Source organism: Macaca fascicularis, chromosome X (assembly GCF_037993035.2).
Source record: "Macaca fascicularis isolate 582-1 chromosome X, T2T-MFA8v1.1".
NCBI lineage: Eukaryota > Metazoa > Chordata > Mammalia > Primates > Cercopithecidae > Macaca > Macaca fascicularis.
Window position 1 is genome coordinate 7858947 of NC_088395.1, and position 23650 is coordinate 7882596.

Here is a 23650-nt window from a genome sequence, read left to right on the forward strand (position 1 = left end):
TCTCTGTTTTGGTACCAGTACCATGCTGTTTTGGTTACTGTAGCCTTATAGTATAGTTTGAAGTCAGGTAGCGTGATGCCTCCAGCTTTATTCTTTTGGCTTAGGATTGTCTTGGCAATGCATTCATCCATTCTTTTTTCAAGGTTTTTAGTTTCCTTGTGCTGGTTACGTAGTTCCTCCTTTAGCTCTGAGAAGTTTGATCGACTGAAGCCTTCTTCTCTCAACTCGTCAAAGTCATTCTCCGTCCAGCTTTGTTCCATTGCTGGCAATGAGCTGCATTCCTTTGGAGGGGGAGATGTGCTCTGATTTTTTGAATTTCCAGCTTTTCTGCACTGCTTTTCCCCCATCTTTGTGGTTTTATCTGCCTTTCGTCTTTGATAATGGTGATGTACTGATGGCATTTTGGTGTGGGTATCCTTTCTGTTTGTTAGTTTTCCTTCTTACAGTCAGTACCCTCAGCTGCAGGTCTGTTGGAGTTTGCTTGAGGTCCACTCCAGACCCTGTTTGCCTGGGTATCAGCAGCGGAGGCTGCAGAAGATAGAATATTGCTGAACAGCGAGTGTTGCTGAACAGCGAGTGTTGCTGTCTGATTCTTGCTCTGGAAGCTTCGTCTCAGAGGTGTACCCAGCCATGTGAGGTGTGAGGTGTCGGTCTGCACCTAGTGTGGGATGTCTCCCAGTTAGGCTACTCAGGGGTCAGGGACCCACTTGAGCAGGCAGTCTGTCCATTCTCAGATCTCAACCTCTGTGCTGGGTCAATCACTGCTCTCTTCAAAGCTGTCAGACAAGGACATTTACATCTGCAGAGGTTTCTGCTGCTTTCTGTTTAGCTATGCCCTGTCCCCAGAGGTGGAGTCTACAGAGGCAGGCAGGCCTCCTTGAGCTGAGGTGGGCTCCACCCAATTCAAGCTTCCCAGAGGCTTTGTTTACCTACCTAAGCCTCAGCAATGGTGGGCGCCCCTCCGCCAGCCTCACTGCCGCCTTGCAGTTAGATCTCCGACTGCTGTGCTAGCAATGAGGGAGGCTCTGTGGGCTTGGGACCCTCTGGGCCAGTTGTGGGATATAATCTCCTGGTGTGCCGTTTGCTAAGACCCTTGGTAAAGTGCAGTATTAGGGTTGGAGTTACCCGATTTTCCAGGTGTTGTGTGTCTCAGTTTCCCTTGGTTAGGAAAAGGAATTCCCTTCCCCCTTGCACTTCCCAGGTGAGGCAATGCCTCGCCCTGCTTCAGCTCTCGCTGGTCGGGCTGCACCCGCTGATCAGCACCGACTGTCCAACATGCCCCAGTGAGATGAACCCAGTACCTCAGTGAAAATGCAGAAATCACCAGTCTTTTGTGTCGCTCACACTGGGAGCTAGAGGCTGCAGCTGTTCTTCCTATTTGGCTATCTTGGGCGCCCCCCCTTTTTTTTAAATTTCTGTAGGTTTTTGGAGAACAGGTGGTAGTTGGTTACATGAATAAGTTCTTTAGTGGTGATTTGTGAGATTTTGGTGTAGCCATCATCCGAGCAGTATACATTGAACCCATTAGTAGTTCTTTATCCCTCACCCCCTTCCCACCATTTTCCCTTGAATCCCCAAAGTCCATTATATCATTATTTTGCCTTTGCATCTTCAAAACTTAGCTCCCACTTATGAGTGAGAACATACGATGTTTCGTTTTCCATTTCTGAGTTACTTCACTTAGAATAATACTATCCAATCCCATCCAGGTTGCTGTGAATGCCGTTAATCCATTCCTTTTTATGGCTGAGTAGTATTCCATCATATGTATGTATGTGTGTGTATATATATATATATATATATATATATATATATATATATCACAATTTATTTATCCATTCAGTGATTGATGGGCTCTGGGCTGGTTTCACATTTTTGCAATTGCGAATTGTGCTGCTATAAACATTCTTGTGCAAGCATCTTTTTTCAATGCTACTTTCTTTACTTCCTCTCTTCTTTCCTTCTGCCCCTTCCTCCCTCCTCTCCTTCCTTCCTTTCTCCCTTCCCCTGCTTGCCCTTCTTTCCCTTCCTTCCTTCTTTCCTTTCTTCCCCTTCCTTCCTTCCTCCCTCTTCCTCTTCCTCTTCCTCTCTCTCTCTCTCCTCTCTCTCTCTCTCTTTCTTCATAATAACTTAGGTCAAGCACCCTGACTCAAGATAAACCTCCTCCGCAAGAGGTCACTTGAAACATGAAGACAGGGTTTATATGTTTCAATCAGACAGCAGGAAACTCCTGACCAAATACATTCTGAGGACTGACTTATGTAGAGCAAAACTTGTGTGGGTAAAGGAAAAACTTGAGCACCTAGAGTCCTGGATAGGATATTATAATAAGATTGGATCCTACAGAAGGGAGGGGAGAGATGGGGAAGTGAAGTGCAATAGAAGGAGGCACAGAAAGAGAGTGGAAAAGATGACCACTGAGAGCATTCTTGATTTATTTGGCCACATTTTGAGGAGAGATTAGCAGTGCTTCATGGGAGTTATCTGCACATCAACTTTGCCACACAAACCAGGCCACCTGCAAGCCCCATCTCTTTTTTGTGGAGGTGAGAGTTCATAGGGTCCTTAAGAGTTCCCCTTGGAAGCAAGCTATGCCATTAATCCGTCACTAATGGGCTGAAAATTTAGTCCTAATAATCCCCTGTTTAAAATGCTGCATATATCACAAAATTGATAGCTTGGCTACTTCATTTTACTATATAGATCTATAGAGAGATACTTAATTTATCTGTAGCTGAAATTTTCCAATTTCAATGTTTTTGATGATGTCAGTTATCATTCTGAAACTATCCTCGTATTATCACCCATAGTGCCATGCCAATGAATTTGCTTCTTATTTTCTTTTTTCTTCCTAGCACTTACAAATTCCTAAACTATTACTACTGAAGACAAGTTAAGAGATTGTGTCCTCCAAACTCATCATTTTTCAGGTAAGGAAACCTACGTTCAGAGATGTTACCCTGACAGCTCCAAGAATGTAGAAGTTGTTTATAGCAGAAGATAGCTCATATTTTCTCTAGGCCATGTCAAATGGAAAAATCATATATGAATGACGTTTCATTTTTTCCATTATATGATTGCAGACTGAATGGATCACAGTTTTTTTAAAATCACGTCTAAATTATACTCTTTGAAGATGTTCATTAAGTTCAAACTGCACACAATTCACAGTAGTAAGTTCAACGTCAAAGTTACAGAATATTTAAATTTAAAAACATCATTGTTCTCACACCCTAAGATCACTTTTTAATGATTTTTAAATATTAACTTGGAATTATGTTTTAAATACTAGAAATTATATTCTTTATGAAATATTTTTGCCTGTGTCTTCATTTAACACTATGTTGGCATCATTTTCCATAATGACAAATAAGCTTCAGAATGATAAATTATAAATTAATCCTTGTATTTTGATCAACATTCCAGAACCTTTTCTATGAATCTCTTTTTTATGCACTTTGTAATTTTTACTGTCACAAATATATTCATACACATATCTTCTGGTTAGTTGAAATGATTTCTTTTTGAGAAAGGTTTAGGAAGGAGATTTCTGTGATTAATGTTTCAAAACCATGGCTAGAACAGCATGGTTCAGGACAGAGGAGCCCATCAATAAGGAAAGGCCCTCCTTTCAGCTTCATCTCATCCCTCCACCAATGTGTGACCTCAACTAATTATTTAGCCTTTTCAACTTCAGTGTTCTTCTTATTAAAGTGGGTGCAGACACACCTCTCTAATAGGAATGTTATTAGGACAGTTTATAAATAAAATATTCGGTTTAGTGTCAATATATGGTAAGTGCCCAATTAATTATGTTCAATGTTTTCTTTATGGTTCTTAAAATATTTCTTTCCAAAACTGTTATGGCATTTTCCTCTCCCACTATCCCCCTGAAATATATCTCTTTTTAAACTATTTGGATCATTTATTGGATCTAAAATGATACTTTAAGTTTGCTTTGATTTTTGATTTCTCTAATTTTCTTTGAATTATTTTTAAAGTAAATTGACCAGCTGTGATGTTATTTTTTTAAAATGTAATGCATAAGAAGATTAACCATTCTATTAATTAATCAAAACACCAGAATAATATTTTTATTCTTATTTATGAAACTTAAATGGTCCATTATAATCTCTCGCTGATATTTCTGTAAGATTGTGAAGTATACACATATAATATTGGATCCTAGACATTTGGAATTCAGAAAAACAAAAGAAAAACAACAACCTGAATCAAAAAACCCAGAGAATCTGAAGACATTGTAGAACTTTCTCCCCTTCCATTTGGAAAACGTTAGAGATACTATCAAATAATGGGTCAATAGTGTACTGTATCCATGCAGGGATATTTAGATCACCTATGTATAATGGCAATTTCAAGAGTCATGGCTCAATTTTGTGAACTAGACAATTCTGGTAATTGTAAAAGCAGTAGATGAAGCTGATGTCTCACATGCTGAACATATGCTACTTAAACACATAGCCGTCATTCCTGGTGCTTTCTACAAAAAATATTTCGTCTCATTAAAAATGACTGTTGGCCGGGCACTGTGGCTCACACATGTAATTCCTGCACTTTGGGAGGCTGAGTGAGGCAGGTGGATCACCTGTGTTCAGGAGTTCGAGACCAGCCTGGCCAACATGGTGAAACCCCATCTCTACTAAAAATACAAAAATTAGCCGGGTGTGGTGGCAGATGCCTGTAATCCCAGCTACTCGGGAGGCTAAGGTGAGAGAATCGCTTGAATGCAGGAGGCAGAGGTTGCTGTGAGCTGAGATCACGTCACTACACTCCAGCCTGGGTGACAGAGCAAGACTCTGCCTCAAAAAATAAAAAATAAAAGTGACCCCTGATAGTTAAATAAAGGTAAGGAGAGGAATCAGAAAATCATCCATGCCCTGCCATAATTAAGGTTTGTGAACATTTAGATGTCTTTCTCCTCTATTTTAAAATATGCATAGGTTTTACCAAATGGGCTCCTGTTTTATGTTTTGTGGTCATAGTTATTCGTACCTCCTGGAACAGCAAAAGATGGGCATTTACAGGAACCACCATTGAGGCAAATAATGTCTAATGTGGAGAGAATACAATGCCAAGTATTGTAATTGGTTTATTTTTTGTTATTTTTTATATTTTTTCTTATAAGGATATAAGGCAAAATGTGTCCCTGTGTTCAGCTGGAGATGTGTATACAGCGGTAAGACACATACACAGTTGCTGATTCTACTCTTCAGATATCTGAGTGTAATTTGTAATCCTTCCCATGGTCTACTGAGAGTGTTTTGTACTTCAATATATTTAATGCAATATCGCCGTTTCACAGATTTATTTTATTTTAAAAAGATACACAGACTTCAGTATATTGTAGTAAACAAAAGTAGAAAAATTAAGTCAGCAATTGAAGAAATAATTACATATTCTTTCCCTGAGATGTAAGCCTGCAAAATACATAAAGATATATGCTTTTCATTTGAAATAAGAAAAATAAAAGATTCTGCCTCATGATGCTCATGAAAACAATCATTTTTTTCTTTTTGGCAACGGCTTTGGAGTGGAAGCACATTACTGTCATCTCCTGAAAGAATTAAATATAAAGTGAAAACCCAGTGAAGAGGAAGAAAATGCCATATAAATTTCAAATGAAGATTTGGAACTGGATTATGATGAAAAATGTTGCTAAACCTTATGATCTCTACCTTCTTTAGTCCCTCCTTGGGAATCACGTAGCAGTGGACCCGGCCATCTAGGACTATTTGAAGTAACTTTGGGTGGTAAAGTTCAGAAGAATCAACCCTAGAGACCCTTAAATAACAATACTCAAATGGGACATATTGCCATTAAGTCTGTCCCTAACTTAAAAATGTTTAAGTACATGCTACACACACACACACACAAAGTAATACTTTACTAATACTTTCCAGAGAGAAGGATGGAGGGGAGAAAATAAATACACATAAAGAAGACTCCTTTGATCTTTTCCAGTAATGTGGAATGCTCACTTTAATGGAACTATGATTCAAACTGCACCTATAAGAACCAGGATCAAGATCTACATTTTCAAATGTTTGGAAATTTTCTGAAAACATCTAATTAGGTCTTGAAAATTTTCAAACATATGATTAGCTCTTGTTCACAATTCCTATAGGTACAGTTTCATTATAGTACCATTAAGTCAGAATATACGAAACTTCAGTTCGAAGGAATAAGTTCAAGAGATCTATTGGAAAACAGGGTGACTATAGTTAATAACAGGGTATTGCATTCCTGAAAATTGTTAAGAGAGTATATTTTAAATGTTCTCGCAAGAAATAATAAGTTATATTTCATATAATAAAATATATGTTCATAATAATACATATGTTAATTACCCCAGTTGAACCATTCCATAATGTATACATATTTCAAAATACGTTGCATGCAATATAAACAAATTTTATTTGGTTGATGCAAAAGTAATTGTGGTTTGCCATTAAAAGTAATGGTAGATATTACTTTTTTGTAATAAAGTAATATTTAATTAAAGGATAAATAATTAAAGGATAAATAGTTTTTTAGAATTTAAATAATCTCAACTATGCCAATGCTGAGAGAGATTAGAAAGACATGAGAAAGTCACCCAATTAAATAAGAAACCCACACTGAAATGTCTGCAAAAAACAGCACTGTCAAGATGATTTTATCATGGAGAAAAATATTCCAAAATCCAGAAAGTAATTAACTATTTGGAGAAGATGGATGAAAATGGGAAACTATTAGGTTGAAACACATTTTTACACGTCGCTATAATTGAAAATAAACTTTACTTCTCTGTAATACTTGTTCAATTCTGTTGATTCAAGAGAAGGCCCAATTGATTTGGAAAATGAAATTTGAAAGGAATCCAGATAGTTTCATGAGTTTTTAACTGAACAGAATATTTGAAAACCCTTGCACTACAAAGAAATTTTAACAACATTGACCTGTATGCCTGATTTTAGCTTTGCTGTGGTCTTAAGGTGGTACGATCTTACAGTTTTAAATAGGCCCAGAGATATTCATTATGTGATTATGAATCACTTCCAAGGGTAAATTTTAGAGTAGGATTTAGTCATATCTATAACAACACTGATGGAGCATGTGTCAAGTTAAAGGCAAAATATTAAGAATAAGGGACAGTTCTCAGCTGACAGGAGTGAGGCAAATGTCGACAGTATTTCAGATATCATGAACCATTTGGCCAGATAGTCCAATACTCACTGAATAACATGTCACAAGTGTAGGATCTTAATAGCTGAGGTGCCTAAGGAGAATTTTTCTTTAGCTGGACTCCCCATTGGAATCAACTAAAAGGAGTTGTTTTTACAAATGCTATTGGTAGAGCACCATCCCCAGAGATTCTAATTCAATGCAGGCAGAGGGTGGAAGAGTTTGGGGAAGATGATGTCTCCATTTCTTAAAGCTTCCCCAGTTGATTTCAATATGAATCTACAGTAAAACTACCATCGTGGGTCATAACTAGAATTGTATTTTATACTTGTGTCTTTTTCTATTTCAGTTTTTATGAGACTAGCAAGACCCAGTTTAAACTATAAGGTAGAATCTGCAACTACTATAAAATATATTTGAAAAACTTCTTAGAATATTGAAGTTTAACATCACAGCGTATCTGGAGCATTCTAAATGAGCATCTTCCCGGGGAATTGACCCACAGTCATGGTCTTAAAATGTTTCGCTCACCCCCATTTTAAATTAATAAAAGGTGGCTGTGGAACTGCCAAAATCTGGTATTGGCTTTCAACTAGAGATGTCAAGTGGCTGGCTCTTGTTTCTTGTAAAGTGGCCAATATGTGGTTTGGAGCTCTGATTAGGGGAAATTCTGGTAATATTAAGAAAACATTCTCCTGTTATGTAATGGGCCAGGAATGTATACTCAAAATCCAAAAATCATCTAATAAAATGTTTTAAAACAAGTACCAAGAGGAGAATCTTCTCTTTGTTGCCTTCAGCTAGTTTAAATGAATGTATAGGCATACCTTGGAGAGATTGCAGGTTCAGTTCCAGACCACAACAATAAAGTGACTATTGCAATTAAAGCAAGTCACATGAATTTTTTGGTTTCTTGGTACATATAAAATTTATGTACCGTAGCCTATTAATTGTACAATAGCATTAGATCTAAATAACAATGTACATACCTTAATTAAAAATACTTTATTGCCCAAATGCTAATGATTATCTGAGCCTTCAGCAAGTCACATAACCTTTTTGCAGGAAAGATTTCTCTGTAGCATTTGATGTTGTTTGATATTATTTTACCCACAGTAGAACTTCTTTCACAATTGGAGTCAGTTCTCTCAAATTCTGCCTCTGCTTTATCAACTAAATTCCTGTCATATTCTAAACCCTTTATTGTTGTTTCAACAATGTTCACAGCATGTTCACCATCTGAAGAGATCACTTTCTTTGCTCATCCATAAGAAGCAACTCCTGTTTCATTCAGGTTTGATATGAGATTGCAGCAATTCAGTCCCATCTTCAGGCTCCACTTCTAATTTTAGTTCTGTTGCTGTTTCTGCCACATCTACCGTTACTTCCTCCACTTAAGCTTTGAACCCCCCAAAATCACCTATGAGGGTTGGAATCAACTTTTTCCAAACTTCTGTTGATGTTGGTAGGCTGACCTCCTCCCATGAATCACAAATGTTCTTAATAGCATCTAAGATGGTAAATCTTTTCCAGAAGGAGTTCAATTTACTTTGACCAGATCCAACAGATGAATCACTGTCTATGGTAGCTATAGCGTTATAAGATCTATTTCTTAAATAATATGAATTAAAAGTCAAAATTACTCCATAAGCTATGGACTGCAGAATTGATGTTGTGTTAGTAGGCATGAAAACAACATAAATCTCCTCATATGTCTCCATCAGAGCTCTTGGGTTACCAAGTGAATTGTCAATGAGCAGAAGTATTTTCAAAGAAATCTTTTTTTTTTTCCCCTGAGTGGTTTAAAATATTCAGTAAACCATGCTGTAAACAGATGTACTGTTGTCCAGGCTTTGTTCTTCCATTTACGGAGCACAGGTAGAGTAGATTTAGCATAATTCTGAAGGACCCCAAGATTTTCAGAATGGTAAATGAGCATTGGCTTCAACTTAAAGTCACCAGCTGCCTATCAAGAGAGCCAGCCTGTCCTTTGAAACTTTGAAGCCACACATTGACTTCTCTGTAGCTATGAAAGTCCTAGGTGGCATCTTCTTCCAACAGAAGGCTGTTTCTCCTACATTGAAAATCTTTTGTTTAGTGTAGCCACCTTCATGAATGATCTTAGCTAGGCCTTCTGGATAATGTGCTGCAGCTTCTCATCAGCACTTGCTACTGCACCTTGTATGTTTATGTCGTAGAGACAGCTTCCTTTTTTAAACCTCATGAACCCATGTCTTCTAGCTTCAAACTTTTCTTCTGCAACTTCCTCACCTCTCTCAGCCTTCATTGAATTGGAGAAAATTAGAACTTTGCCCTGGACTAGGCTTGGTTAAGGGAATGTTGTATGGGTTTGATCTTCTATCCTTACCTCTTGAACTATCTTCATTTCAGCAATAAGGCTGTTTCACTTTCTTATCATTCATGTGTTCACTGGAGTAGCACTTTTCAATTCCTTCAATAACTTTTTATTTGCATTAACAACTTGGATAACCGTGTTTCTCAAGAGGCCTAGCTTTTGGCCTATCTTGGCTTTCACTATGCCTTAATCACTAAGCTTAATCATGTCTAGCTTTTGATTTAAAGTGAGAAACATGAGACTCTTCTTTTTCACTTGAACACTCAGAGGCCATTACAGGGTTATTAATTGGCCTGATTTCAACCTTGTTGTGTCTCAGGGAATAGGCAAGACTGAGGAGAAAGAGAAATAGGGTAACAGCTGGTAGGTGGATCAGTCAGAACACACACAACATTTATTGATTAAGTTTGCCATCATATATGAACATGGTTCATGGTGCCCCAAAACAATTACAATAGTAACATAAAAGATAATTTATCACAGATCACCATAGTAGATAGAATAATAATGAAAAAGTTTGAAATATTGCAGGAATTACCTAAATATGACACAGAGACACAAAGTGAGTCCATGCTGTTGGAAAAATGGTACCTATAGACTTGCTGGACGCAGGGTTGCCACAAACCTTCAATATATAAAAAAGGCAGTGTCTGTGAAGCACAGTAAAGCAAAGCATAATAAGGTGAGGTACACTTATACACAGCGATGATTAAAGTACATTAACGTGCAGAAAAAGAGGGCAAGAAGCAAGTTATCAATTGAACAAAACAATAGATGTATAAAACACATCATTACAGAAACCTGGCAACTTGGTGGTACCAGTCCTTGTTTATGGACACAACCTTCATAATCAGCTCTATGTATGCACTCATTCATTTATTCAGCTATTCATTAATTCATGCATACATTTTTATTAGTTTTCTATTTCTGCTATAAGAAATAACCATATACTTAGTGGCTTAAATCAACACAAATGTATTATCTTACTGTTCTACCGGTCTGAAGTTTGGAATGAATCTCACTGGGCTAAATGTAGTTGTCAAAGCTGCATTCCTTCTGAAGGTTCCAAAGGAAAGTCTCTTTCCATCCCTTTGTCAGCTTCTAGATGACAGCTGCATTCCGTTGTTCCTGGCCCCTTCCTCCACCATCAAAATGCACCACTGCAAACTAAGCTTCCTTCCTCATGTCACTTTTTCCCCCTAAACCTCCTGTCTCTCTCACAGGGACCCATGGGATGATAGTTCCACCTCAAAATCCTTGACTTAAGACACCTTCAAAGTCCCTTTTGCCATGTAAGCTAATATAGTCACAATGTTGGGGGGATTTGAACAAGGACATATTTAGAGGGGGATTGCTTTGTCTACTGCAATACTGCAAATAAAGGTACTTATTAAGCTTTACTGATTAACTTTTAAACTCAAAATAATACATTTTTACATTTGAAACATTTTTTGATTGTCCACTAAGGTGAATTTTAGCGCCCTTACGATTTTGCCAAATCTTATCTCACCTTCAACCTCTTCACCATATATATATTTATATTAAATGTATTCATTAAATTAACATTTAATAGAATTATAGTATTATATATTTTTATATATTTTCATAGTAATTATGTTATACATTATATGCTTATATTAATTATATGTTATAATTAATATATAATATAAAATACTAATTATATATAATATATTAATTGCATGTAATTATGATATAATATAATATATAATCATATATATGATATTATATGTTATATTATATATTTCTTCATATATAATATAACAATATTTGTCATATTTTGTATTATATATGATATATAATTATATTTTATATTGTGTATATTATGTATCATATATTATATACATTATATGATATATAATATACATTATAATAATATACTATATATTATATATTGTATATTATATATTATATATTGCATATTATATAATATACATGATAATATATAATAGCAATATATAATCATCTATAACATGATAAATATATATTATATGATATATAATTATATATTATATGTTACATTATAGTATAATATATTTCATTATATATAATTATGATATATAACATAATATATATCATATATAATGTATGATAAATATTATATGCTTCCTTCCTCACATCACTTTTTCCCTTTGATCTTTTCTCCCTTGAATATATGATAAATATTATCTATCGGAGCAAGATGGCCGAATAGGAACAGCTCCAGTCTCCAACTCCCAGCGCGAGCGACACAGAAGACCGGTGATTTCTGCATTTTCAACTGAGGTACTGGGTTCATCTCACTGGGGAGTGCTGGACGATCGGTGCTGGTCAGCTGCTGCAGCCCGACCAGCGAGAGCTGAAGCAGGGCGAGGCATCGCCTCACCTGGGAAGCGCAAGGGGGAAGGGAATCCCTTTTCCTAGCCAGGGGAACTGAGACACACAACACCTGGAAAATCGGGTAACTCCCACCCCAATACTGCGCTTTAAGCAAAGAGGCACACCAGGAGATCATATCCCACACCTGGCCGGGAGGGTCCCACACCCACGGAGCCTCCCTCATTGCTAGCACAGCAGTCTGTGATCTACCGGCAAGGCAGCAACGAGGCTGGGGGAGGGGCGCCTGCCATTGCTGAGGCTTAAGTAGGTAAACAAAGCTGCTGGGAAGCTCGAACTGGGTGGAGCTCACAGCAGCTCAAGGAAACCTGCCTGTCTCTGTAGACCCCACCTCTGGGGACAGGGCAATAACAAACACAGCCGAAACCTCTGCAGACGCAAACGACTCTGTCTGACAGCTTTGAAGAGAGCAGTGGATCTCCCAACACGGAGGTTGAGATCTGAGAAGGGACAGACTCCCTGCTCAAGTGGGTCCCTGACCCCTGAGTAGCCTAACGGGGAGACATCCCCCATTAGGGGCAGTCTGACACCCCACACCTCACAGGGTGGAGTACACCCCTGAGAGGAAGCTTCCAAAGCAAGAATCAGACAGGTACACTCGCTGTTCAGAAATATTCTATCTTCTGCAGCCTCTGCTGCTGATACCCAGGCAAACAGGGTCTGGAGTGGACCTGAAGCAATCTCCAACAGACCTACAGCTGAGGGTCCTGACTGTTAGAAGGAAAACTATCAAACAGGAAGGACACCTACACCAAAACCCCATCAGTACATCACCATCATCAAGGACCAGAGGCAGATAAAACCACAAAGATGGGGAAAAAGCAGGGCAGAAAAGCTGGAAATTCAAAAAATAAGAGCGCATCTCCCCCAGCAAAGGAGCGCAGCTCATCGCCAGCAACGGATCAAAGCTGGACGGAGAATGACTTTGACGAGATGAGAGAAGAAGGCTTCAGTCCATCAAATTTCTCAGAGCTAAAGGAGGAATTACGTACCCAGCGCAAAGAAACTAAAAATCTTGAAAAAAAAGTGGAAGAATTGATGGCTAGAGTAATTAATGCAGAGAAGGTCCTAAACGAAATGAAAGAGATGAAAACCATGACACGAGAAATACGTGACAAATGCACAAGCTTCAGTAACCGACTCGATCAACTGGAAGAAAGAGTATCTGCGATTGAGGATCAAATGAATGAAATGAAGCGAGAAGAGAAACCAAAAGAAAAAAGAAGAAAAAGAAATGAACAAAGCCTGCAAGAAGTATGGGATTATGTAAAAAGACCAAATCTACGTCTGATCGGGGTGCCTGAAAGTGAGGGGGAAAATGGAACCAAGTTGGAAAACACTCTTCAGGATATCATCCAGGAGAACTTCCCCAACCTAGTAGGGCAGGCCAACATTCAAATCCAGGAAATACAGAGAACGCCACAAAGATACTCCTCGAGAAGAGCAACCCCAAGGCACATAATTGCCAGATTCACCAAAGTTGAAATGAAGGAAAAAATCTTAAGGGCAGCCAGAGAGAAAGGTCGGGTTACCCACAAAGGGAAGCCCATCAGACTAACAGCAGATCTCTCAGCAGAAACTCTCCAAGCCAGAAGAGAGTGGGGGCCAATATTCAACATTCTTAAAGAAAAGAATTTTAAACCCAGAATTTCATATCCAGCCAAACTAAGTTTCATAAGTGAAGGAGAAATAAAATCCTTTACAGATAAGCAAATGCTTAGAGATTTTGTCACCACTAGGCCTGCCTTACAAGAGACCCTGAAGGAAGCACTAAACATGGAAAGGAACAACCGGTACCAGCCATTGCAAAAACATGCCAAAATGTAAAGACCATCGAGGCTAGGAAGAAACTGCATCAACTAACGAGCAAAATAACCAGTTAATATCATAATGGCAGGATCAAGTTCACACATAACAATCTTAACCTTAAATGTAAATGGACTAAATGCTCCAATTAAAAGACACAGACTGGCAAACTGGATAAAGAGTCAAGACCCATCAGTCTGCTGTATTCAGGAGACCCATCTCACACGCAGAGACATACATAGGCTCCAAATAAAGGGATGGAGGAAGATTTACCAAGCAAATGGAGAACAAAAAAAAGCGGGGGTTGCAATACTAGTCTCTGATAAAACAGACTTTAAACCATCAAAGATCAAGAGAGACAAAGAAGGCCATTACATAATGGTAAAGGGATCAATTCAACAGGAAGAGCTAACTATCCTAAATATATATGCACCCAATACGGGAGCACCCAGATTCATAAAGCAAGTCCTTAGAGACTTACAAAGAGACTTAGACTCCCATACAATAATAATGGGAGACTTCAACACTCCACTGTCAACATTAGACAGATCAACGAGACAGAAAGTTAACAAGGATATCCAGGAATTGAACTCATCTCTGCAGCAAGCAGACCTAATAGACATCTATAGAACTCTCCACCCCAAATCAACAGAATATACATTCTTCTCAGCACCACATCGTACTTACTCCAAAATTGACCACGTAATTGGAAGTAAAGCACTCCTCAGCAAATGTACAAGAACAGAAATTATAACAAACTGTCTCTCAGACCACAGTGCAATCAAACTAGAACTCAGGACTAAGAAACTCAATCAAAACCGCTCAACTACATGGAAACTGAACAACCTGCTCCTGAATGACTACTGGGTACATCACGAAATGAAGGCAGAAATAAAGATGTTCTTTGAAACCAATGAGAACAAAGATACAACATACCAGAATCTCTGGGACACATTTAAAGCAGTGTGTAGAGGGAAATTTATAGCACTAAATGCCCACAAGAGAAAGCAGGAAAGATCTAAAATTGACACTCTAACATCGCAATTAAAAGAGCTAGAGAAGCAAGAGCAAACACATTCGAAAGCTAGCAGAAGGCTAGAAATAACTAAGATCAGAGCAGAACTGAAGGAGATAGAGACACAAAAAACTCTCCAAAAAATCAATGAATCCAGGAGTTGGTTTTTTGAAAAGATCAACAAAATTGACAGACCACTAGCAAGACTAATAAAGAAGAAAAGAGAGAAGAATCAAATCGACGCAATTAAAAATGATAAAGGGGATATCACCACCGACCCCACAGAAATACAAACTACCATCAGAGAATACTATAAACACCTCTATGCAAATAAACTGGAAAATCTAGAAGAAATGGATAATTTCCTGGACACTTACACTCTTCCAAGACTAAACCAGGAAGAAGTTGAATCCCTGAATAGACCAATAGCAGGCTCTGAAATTGAGGCAATAATTAATAGCCTACCAACCAAAAAAAGTCCAGGACCAGATGGATTCACAGCTGAATTCTACCAGAGGTACAAGGAGGAGTTGGTACCATTCCTTCTGAAACTATTCCAATCAATAGAAAAAGAGGGAATCCTCCCTAACTCATTTTATGAGGCCAACATCATCCTGATACCAAAGCCTGGCAGAGACACAACAAAAAAAGAGAATTTTAGACCAATATCCCTGATGAACATCGATGCAAAAATCCTCAATAAAATACTGGCAAACCGGATTCAGCAACACATCAAAAAGCTTATCCACCATGATCAAGTGGGCTTCATCCCTGGGATGCAAGGCTGGTTCAACATTCGCAAATCAATAAACATAATCCAGCATATAAACAGAACCAAAGACAAGAACCACATGATTATCTCAATAGATGCAGAAAAGGCTTTTGACAAAATTCAACAGCCGTTCATGCTAAAAACGCTCAATAAATTCGGTATTGATGGAACGTACCTCAAAATCATAAGAGCTATTTATGACAAACCCACAGCCAATATCATACTGAATGGGCAAAAACTGGAAAAATTCCCTTTGAAAACTGGCACAAGACAGGGATGCCCTCTCTCACCACTCCTATTCAACATAGTGTTGGAAGTTCTGGCTAGGGCAATTAGGCAAGAGAAAGAAATCAAGGGTATTCAGTTAGGAAAAGAAGAAGTCAAACTGTCCCTGTTTGCAGATGACATGATTGTATATTTAGAAAACCCCATTGTCTCAGCCCAAAATCTCCTTAAGCTGATAAGCAACTTCAGCAAAGTCTCAGGATACAAAATTAATGTGCAAAAATCACAAGCATTCTTATACACCAGTAACAGACAAACAGAGAGCCAAATCAGGAATGAACTTCCATTCACAATTGCTTCAAAGAGAATCAAATACCTAGGAATCCAACTTACAAGGGATGTAAAGGACCTCTTCAAGGAGAACTACAAACCACTGCTCAGTGAAATAAAAGAGGACACAAACAAATGGAAGAACATACCATGCTCATGGATAGGAAGAATCAATATTGTGAAAATGGCCATACTGCCCAAGGTAATTTATAGATTCAATGCCATCCCAATCAAGCTACCAATGAATTTCTTCACAGAATTGGAAAAAACTGCTTTAAAGTTCATATGGAACCAAAAAAGAGCCCGCATCTCCAAGACAATCCTAAGTCAAAAGAACAAAGCTGGAGGCATCACGCTACCTGACTTCAAACTGTACTACAAGGCTACAGTAACCAAAACAGCATGGTACTGGTACCAAAACAGAGATATAGACCAATGGAACAGAACAGAGTCCTCAGAAATAATACCACACATCTACAGCCATCTGATCTTTGACAAACCTGAGAGAAACAAGAAATGGGGAAAGGATTCCCTATTTAATAAATGGTGCTGGGAAAATTGGCTAGCCATAAGTAGAAAGCTGAAACTGGATCCTTTCCTTACTCCTTATACGAAAATTAATTCAAGATGGATTAGAGACTTAAATGTTAGACCTAATACCATAAAAATCCTAGAGGAAAACCTAGGTAGTACCATTCAGGACATAGGCATGGGCAAAGACTTCATGTCTAAAACACCAAAAGCAACGGCAGCAAAAGCCAAAATTGACAAATGGGATCTCATTAAACTAAAGAGCTTCTGCACAGCAAAAGAAACTACCATCAGAGTGAACAGGCAACCTACAGAATGGGAGAAAATTTTTGCAATCTACTCATCTGACAAAGGGCTAATATCCAGAACCTACAAAGAACTCAAACAAATTTACAAGAAAAAAACAAACAACCCCATCAAAAAGTGGGCAAAGGATATGAACAGACATTTCTCAAAAGAAGACATTCATACAGCCAACAGACACATGAAAAAATGCTCATCATCACTGGCCATCAGAGAAATGCAAATCAAAACCACAATGAGATACCATCTCACACCAGTTAGAATGGCGATCATTAAAAAGTCAGGAAACAACAGGTGCTGGAGAGGATGTGGAGAAATAGGAACACTTTTACACTGTTGGTGGGATTGTAAACTAGTTCAACCATTATGGAAAACAGTATGGCGATTCCTCAAGGATCTAGAACTAGATGTACCATATGACCCAGCCATCCCATTACTGGGTATATACCCAAAGGATTATAAATTATGCTGCTATAAAGACACATGCACTCGTATGTTTATTGCAGCACTATTCACAATAGCAAAGACTTGGAATCAACCCAAATGTCCATCAGTGACAGATTGGATTAAGAAAATGTGGCACATATACACCATGGAATACTATGCAGCCATCAAAAAGGATGAGTTTGTGTCCTTTGTAGGGACATGGATGCAGCTGGAAACCATCATTCTTAGCAATCTATCACAAGAACAGAAAACCAAACACCGCATGTTCTCACTGATAGGTGGGAACTGAACAATGAGATCACTTGGACTCAGGAAGGGGAACATCACACACAGGGGCCTGTCATGGGGAGGGGGGAGGGGGGAGGGATTGCATTGGGAGTTATACCTGATGTAAATGACAAGTTGATGGGTGCAGCACACCAACATGGCACAAGTATATATATGTAACAAACCTGCACGTTATGCACATGTACCCTACAACTTAAAGTATAATAATAATAAATAAATTAAAAAAAAAAAAAAAAAAAAAAACAAAACAAAACAAAAAAAAAAAAAAAAAAAAAAAAAAAAAAAAAAAAAAAAAAAAAAATATTATCTATCATATTATATTATATATCATAATTATATATAATGAAATATATGATATTATATGTAAATATTATATATAATCTGTCATACATATAAATAATATAACCCATATTAATATAATATATAATAATCATATATAATATAGTCATGATATCGATTATTACATAATCATACCATAGCTATGCATTACAATAATTATATATAAACATATGTAATCATATGTATTTTATTATATAACATACTATAGTCAATTTTAATATATAATATACAATTGTATAATAGATAATATACAATATATAATATATAATTGTAACAGATATATTATCTATTATATAGATATGTATTATATCTATTATATCTATTATATTATATAGATATAATATCTATATATTATATAATATCTATTATATTATATCTATTATTATATCTATTTTATGTATTATATCTATTATATCTATTATATAGATATGTATCATATCTATATAACAGATATCTATTATGTATTATATAGATATGTATTATATAATTATGTATCATGTATATATTGCATTGTTTGTGAAACTTAAATTTGTTTCTGGAAATACCATTAAATCTTTTTCTATGACTTGATTCTGAAATGTGGAAAAGCAGAAGGAAAAGAGCATCGTTCCTCAGAGCATGGCCTGACTTAGCTGGGACCCAGGCCCCTTGCCATGCTGAGTGCCTCCCACCGTCATATATTTCATTCATCCTAAAAATTTCATATTTACTGATGTGAAAAAACAATTAGAACATTTTATTGACTTTAAAGTTGTGAGTTTTTTCTTCTGATTTTAAATAAATCCACGCATTTGCATGGGCCCCTGAGCGTCCTGCAGGCTTCAAGCACTGTGCCGACCATCAGCTCCACTGTTCATACCACCATAGCTACAGAGACCTACAAAGCTTCATGCTTCAGAATACATCCTCCATGGTTCTAATGCAGCGTGCCCAGAAAAAGAGCCTTATCGGAGTTAAAGTCCGCCTGGTGGCTTTCTAGTCTCCTTCAGTTATCATGACACTATTTAGGTCACTTCATATTTGAAAGTTACACGTGTACCCTCACAATGTCTTTTTTTGTAAACAGGCCCTTTTCCAGAAAATGCAATTGTCTTTGCTTCTTGTGGTAAGAATAAACATATGCTTCCTAAAACATGCACTAAATTATTTATTCTTCTCATTCATTGTATGAATTTTGTGGAATTCATTCCGTTTTTCTTTGCCTTTTTTTCTTAAAGGTCAGTGAATTTCTTTAGTCCTAATTCAGACTGCTTTCTTCTAGGATGACTTCTCGGTTAGTCGATATTTTTTTTAAGACTCCTGAGTTAATTCAACCAGTCCTTAAAACCCATGCCTTCTTACCTTTTTACTGGTCTTGTTTCCTTGAAGTGTATCTTTAAGTTATGTCATCAAACAGAGTATGTAGGACATAAATTTAATGAAGTCACAATATATTCATGTTTTGCCTGAAACTTGATTAATAGTTTTACTGGTATTTCCTTTTTTTTTAAGAACTTTGAGACATTATTCTTTATTTTCTGCAACCACAATCTTCCAAGAAATATCTAAAGCGAATCTTAATCTCTCTCAATTTGTAGATCATCCACATTGACAATCTAAATCTAGCGCCACCTTTAATAAGGTTAATTTTATTCGTGGTGTTCTGATTTCACAAGGACGTGAAATCTTTTTCATTCATCTTAACTTTGACTAAAATCATCTTTTTCTCATTTTATATTCTTTGAAATAATTAATTCATTTTGTTTTCTCTTTGTAAACGTCCTACTGGTGTGTTTGAAGCTTCTGGATTGAGAAACTAAATCTCTCATATCTCTAGTTGCATGTATTTGTCTTTTTGCTTTATATTCTAGGATTTCCTTCTTTTGTCTTCTAGTCCTCAAATAAATTATGAATTTTGATCCTCATATTTTAAATTTTAAGGGTTTTTCTGGCTTTCTAATTATTTCCTTTTTATATAAGTCTTATCTGTGTTAATGGATGCTAAATAATTGATGCTGAGGGTGCAGGGGGGTGTGTGTGTGTGTGTCCGAGTCTCTCTGTGTCTGTTTTACATTCTCTTTTCCTCATCATCTCTATTTCTGTTGAGGTAAGTTTTATCTTTAACATAGTATTTCCCTTACTTTCACCCTGATTTCTTTTTGACTGATGACTTGGTTTGCAGAAAGTGGAGCTGATTATACACGATTGTTTGTGTGAGTTTCTTTCACTATAATTTCGTATTCCATTAGTTTTCTCAGGTGAAATTGAAAGCTCTACAGGTATTCAGTATAAATGAGCAGAATTATTGACTGTCAGGCTTTGCTGGATTGCATTTTTGAGGACTGCATTGAATGTTATAGATTTCTCAAATGTTGGATTAAAGATATCCTTTATTTTGGGACAACAAAACTTGTCTGCTTACTAGTTTTCTCAAGGTTGTTGTTTGTTTTTTAGGGAGAAAAGCCCTCTGTTTTTGTCTCTTTGTTTTATTTTGTTTTCTATGCAGGTATGAACAAGGCAGGTGGAGAAGCTAAACTGGAAATCTAATAATCACCCAGGTCCTTTCACCCACCCACTATCCTTCTTCCTCTTGCAATGTTAGTCTGAGTGATGATTTGATAATGGACACACATCCTGGAAGGTGGTTTGCATTGTTCAGTTTCTTACATTAATATCCCTTCCAGAAATTTATTCAAATCTGTTGTTCAGAGTTAACCTTCTGCATTTCCTTACCCTGACGATTCCTTTCTATTTATTTAATTTTTTAAATGGGCATCTGGAATGGAGGAATGATTTATTTATTTTAATCTACAATATTAAACCAGACAATAAATAATTGTTTAAAGAATTGTTTAAAGAATTTAAATAATTATTTAATTTGAATAATTGTAAATCATTTAGCTTAAATGTGTTGTGATTCCATCAGCGTATTTGCATATATGCAACAGAGTTTGGTGATTCAAACTTAAGATGCAGAGAACACAATTTGCACAATAACCCCAGATTTCACTGAGTTTTGTTTATTGTTCTGTAAAATGAAGAGATGGGATAAATGATTAGTAATGTTTCTTCTATTATGGTATTTGGTATCCTCCCACTCTACTATATTATAATGCAAGGAAACAGTTTAAACATTCAATAAAATGTATGTCATTTTTATAATTTTTTCACAAATGATGAAGTATAATTAGCCCATTCCTATGAAATTTTTCCATTTTTACATACCATTTTTACCAATTACTTATATTATAATATAATATATTGTGACTTTATTTCGTTGAAAATAAGTTTAAAAATAAAAAATATATAATGCTTCTGAAAGGACAGAGTAAATATTTTTATAAACATTAAGAAAAATATTTTGATTTTATAAATGTGAAACCACACCTCAAACAACCAGTTTTTCAACAGTTTTATTTTATTTATTATTATTTATTTATTTATTTATTTATTTATTTATTTTCTTTTTGAGATGGATCTCATTCTGTCGCCCAGGCTGGAGTGCAGTGACACAATCTCAGCTCACTGCAACCTCCACGTACCGGGTTCAAGCGATTCTCCTGCATCGACCTCGGTCACGTGCCACCACGCCCAACTAGTTTTTGTATTTTTAGTAGAGATGGGGTTTCACCACATTGGCCAGATTGGTTTCAAACTCCTGACCTCAGGTGATCCTCCTGCCTTGGCTTCCTAAAGTGCTGGGATTACTGGTGTGAGCCACCAATGCCTGGCCTCAACAGTTTTATTTTAAATGCCAATTGTTTTTACTGTCTTCTGTAATTATCTACATGGAAGGTCAGATCCTGCCTAATAAATTCAAGACCATGGAATTATATAATATCTCTTTGTAAGCAGAAGCAAAGAAAGCCCTTTCCAAACAAAGATTCTTACGGTTTGGAGTTTGTATTCACTCTACGTTCATCAACTTTGTTTCACATCTGACCCCTACTGTTTGCCTAAATGAGATTGGAAATTAAAGAGCAAAGGATGCCTGTGGCAATGAACAACACATTTTTGGAAGTTTGAGAATAACAGCAAAGAAAACGTCAGCCTGTCATTTTGACCTAGAGGTCATTAAATTAGGCTTAGGATTGCTAAAAGAAATAGGCTTAATAGGTAAAATAAAAAGAAAGACTTAATTATGAAATATGTGCAACTGGCCGGGCACGGTGGCTCAAGCCTGTAATCCCAGCACTTTGGGAGGCCGAGGCGGGTGGATCACGAGGTCAGGAGATCGAGACTATCCTGGCTAACATGGTGAAACCCCGTCTCTACTAAAAATACAAAAAACTAGCCGGGCGTGGTGGCGGGCGCCTGTAGTCTCAGCTACTTGGGAGGCTGAGGCGGGAGAATGGCGTGAACCCGGGAGGCGGAGCTTGCAGTGAGCCGAGATCACGCCACTGCACTCCAGCCTGGGAGACACAGCGAGACTCCGTCTCAAAAAAAAAAAACAAAAAAAAAAAAAAAAGAAATATGTGCAACATAAAAATAAGATACAGTTAACCCTTGAAAAACATGAGAATTAGAGGTACCAACTCTCCACATAGTCAAAAATCTGCATGTAACTTTTGACTCTCCAAATAATTAACTACTAATAGCCTATTGTTAACTTGAAGCCTTATGAATAACATAGTCAATGTTTTGTATGTTATAGGTATTATATACTTATTTTTTCAATAAAATAAGGTAGAGAAAAAATATCATTAAGAAAATTATAAGGAAGAGAACATGTATTTACTCTTCATTCAGTGGAAGTGGATCATCAGAAAGGTCTTCATCCTCATCATCTTCCTGTTGAGGCTGAGGAGGAGGAAGAGCAGGACTTGGTCTTGCTGTCTCAGGGGTGGCAGAGGCAGAAGAAAATCCATGTGTGAGTGGACCTGTGAAGTTCCAACTTGTGTTGTTCAAGGGTGGACTGTATTTTATATTTTGTGTCTTCCCACTAACAGGAAGTATCCGTATTTAGTATTTGATATTTCTATACCACATGAGTCCAATCTTCCTTTATTCTTTTCTCCTTTCTTCTAAAAATGAACAAATGAACAAACAACAACCATAACAACAAACACTCAGATCATCTTGTGCATTTTTTTTTTGTAATCTAGCATGGTTTTACTTAAATGTACATGGTTTATGTATTTTGAGGAACATATATATCATTAGCTATTCTTTACTGCTTGAACAAATTCATCATTTTTGGGAATCCACAAAGCATAAAACATTGAAACAAGTGCCTGAAGTAATACAGTGATGAATATAAGGCAGATGTAATCTTGTAGAAGCTCATAGGGGCTACAAAAAATGTATATTACTAGCTCAATCAGGAGACACAGACTTCCAAGGTCATATCCTTGCACCATTGAAATTTAAAGTAGAAAAAGACACTCATACCATGCAAGAGGGCCTCAGATGGTCGGTAACATCTAACTAAGCTGTGAAGATTGACTCATATCTTGGCATGTATACCAGAAACATACCCGTGCAAAGGCACAGGCTAGAACATGCTGTAAAAAGGGCAAATGCAATCAGTTTGACGGGAAAAACAGTGTGTGATGTCAAGAGAAGGAAAATAACACTAGAGGGATAGACTGGAGAAAGCCTTAGAGAACTTGAATTCCAACAGGAAGGTTTTTACTTCATGAAGTAGGTACTGGTGAGTCATTTGTAGCTTTTGGTTAGC

At 36.9% G+C, this 23650-nt stretch overlaps 1 protein-coding gene and 1 long non-coding RNA gene across 6 annotated transcripts in view; one reads left to right on the forward strand and one right to left on the reverse strand.

Moving 5' to 3' along the window:
- The window catches only part of LOC102122290 (testis-specific basic protein Y 1-like), a 537360-nt gene that overhangs the window by 293749 nt on the left and 219961 nt on the right, over window positions 1-23650 (forward strand). For all 4 annotated transcript variants that reach the window (XR_006695070.3, XR_006695071.2, XR_010584363.1 and 1 more), the window contains one exon: window positions 2856-2930. The gene's annotated coding sequence lies outside the window, so the exon portion shown is untranslated. The remainder of the gene's footprint in view (window positions 1-2855; window positions 2931-23650) is intronic.
- Window positions 22464-23650, reverse strand: part of LOC102121882 (uncharacterized) — a 31483-nt gene continuing 30296 nt past the window's right edge. For both annotated transcript variants that reach the window (XR_012429968.1, XR_287206.4), the window contains one exon: window positions 22464-22994. This is a non-coding gene — a long non-coding RNA (uncharacterized lncRNA). The remainder of the gene's footprint in view (window positions 22995-23650) is intronic.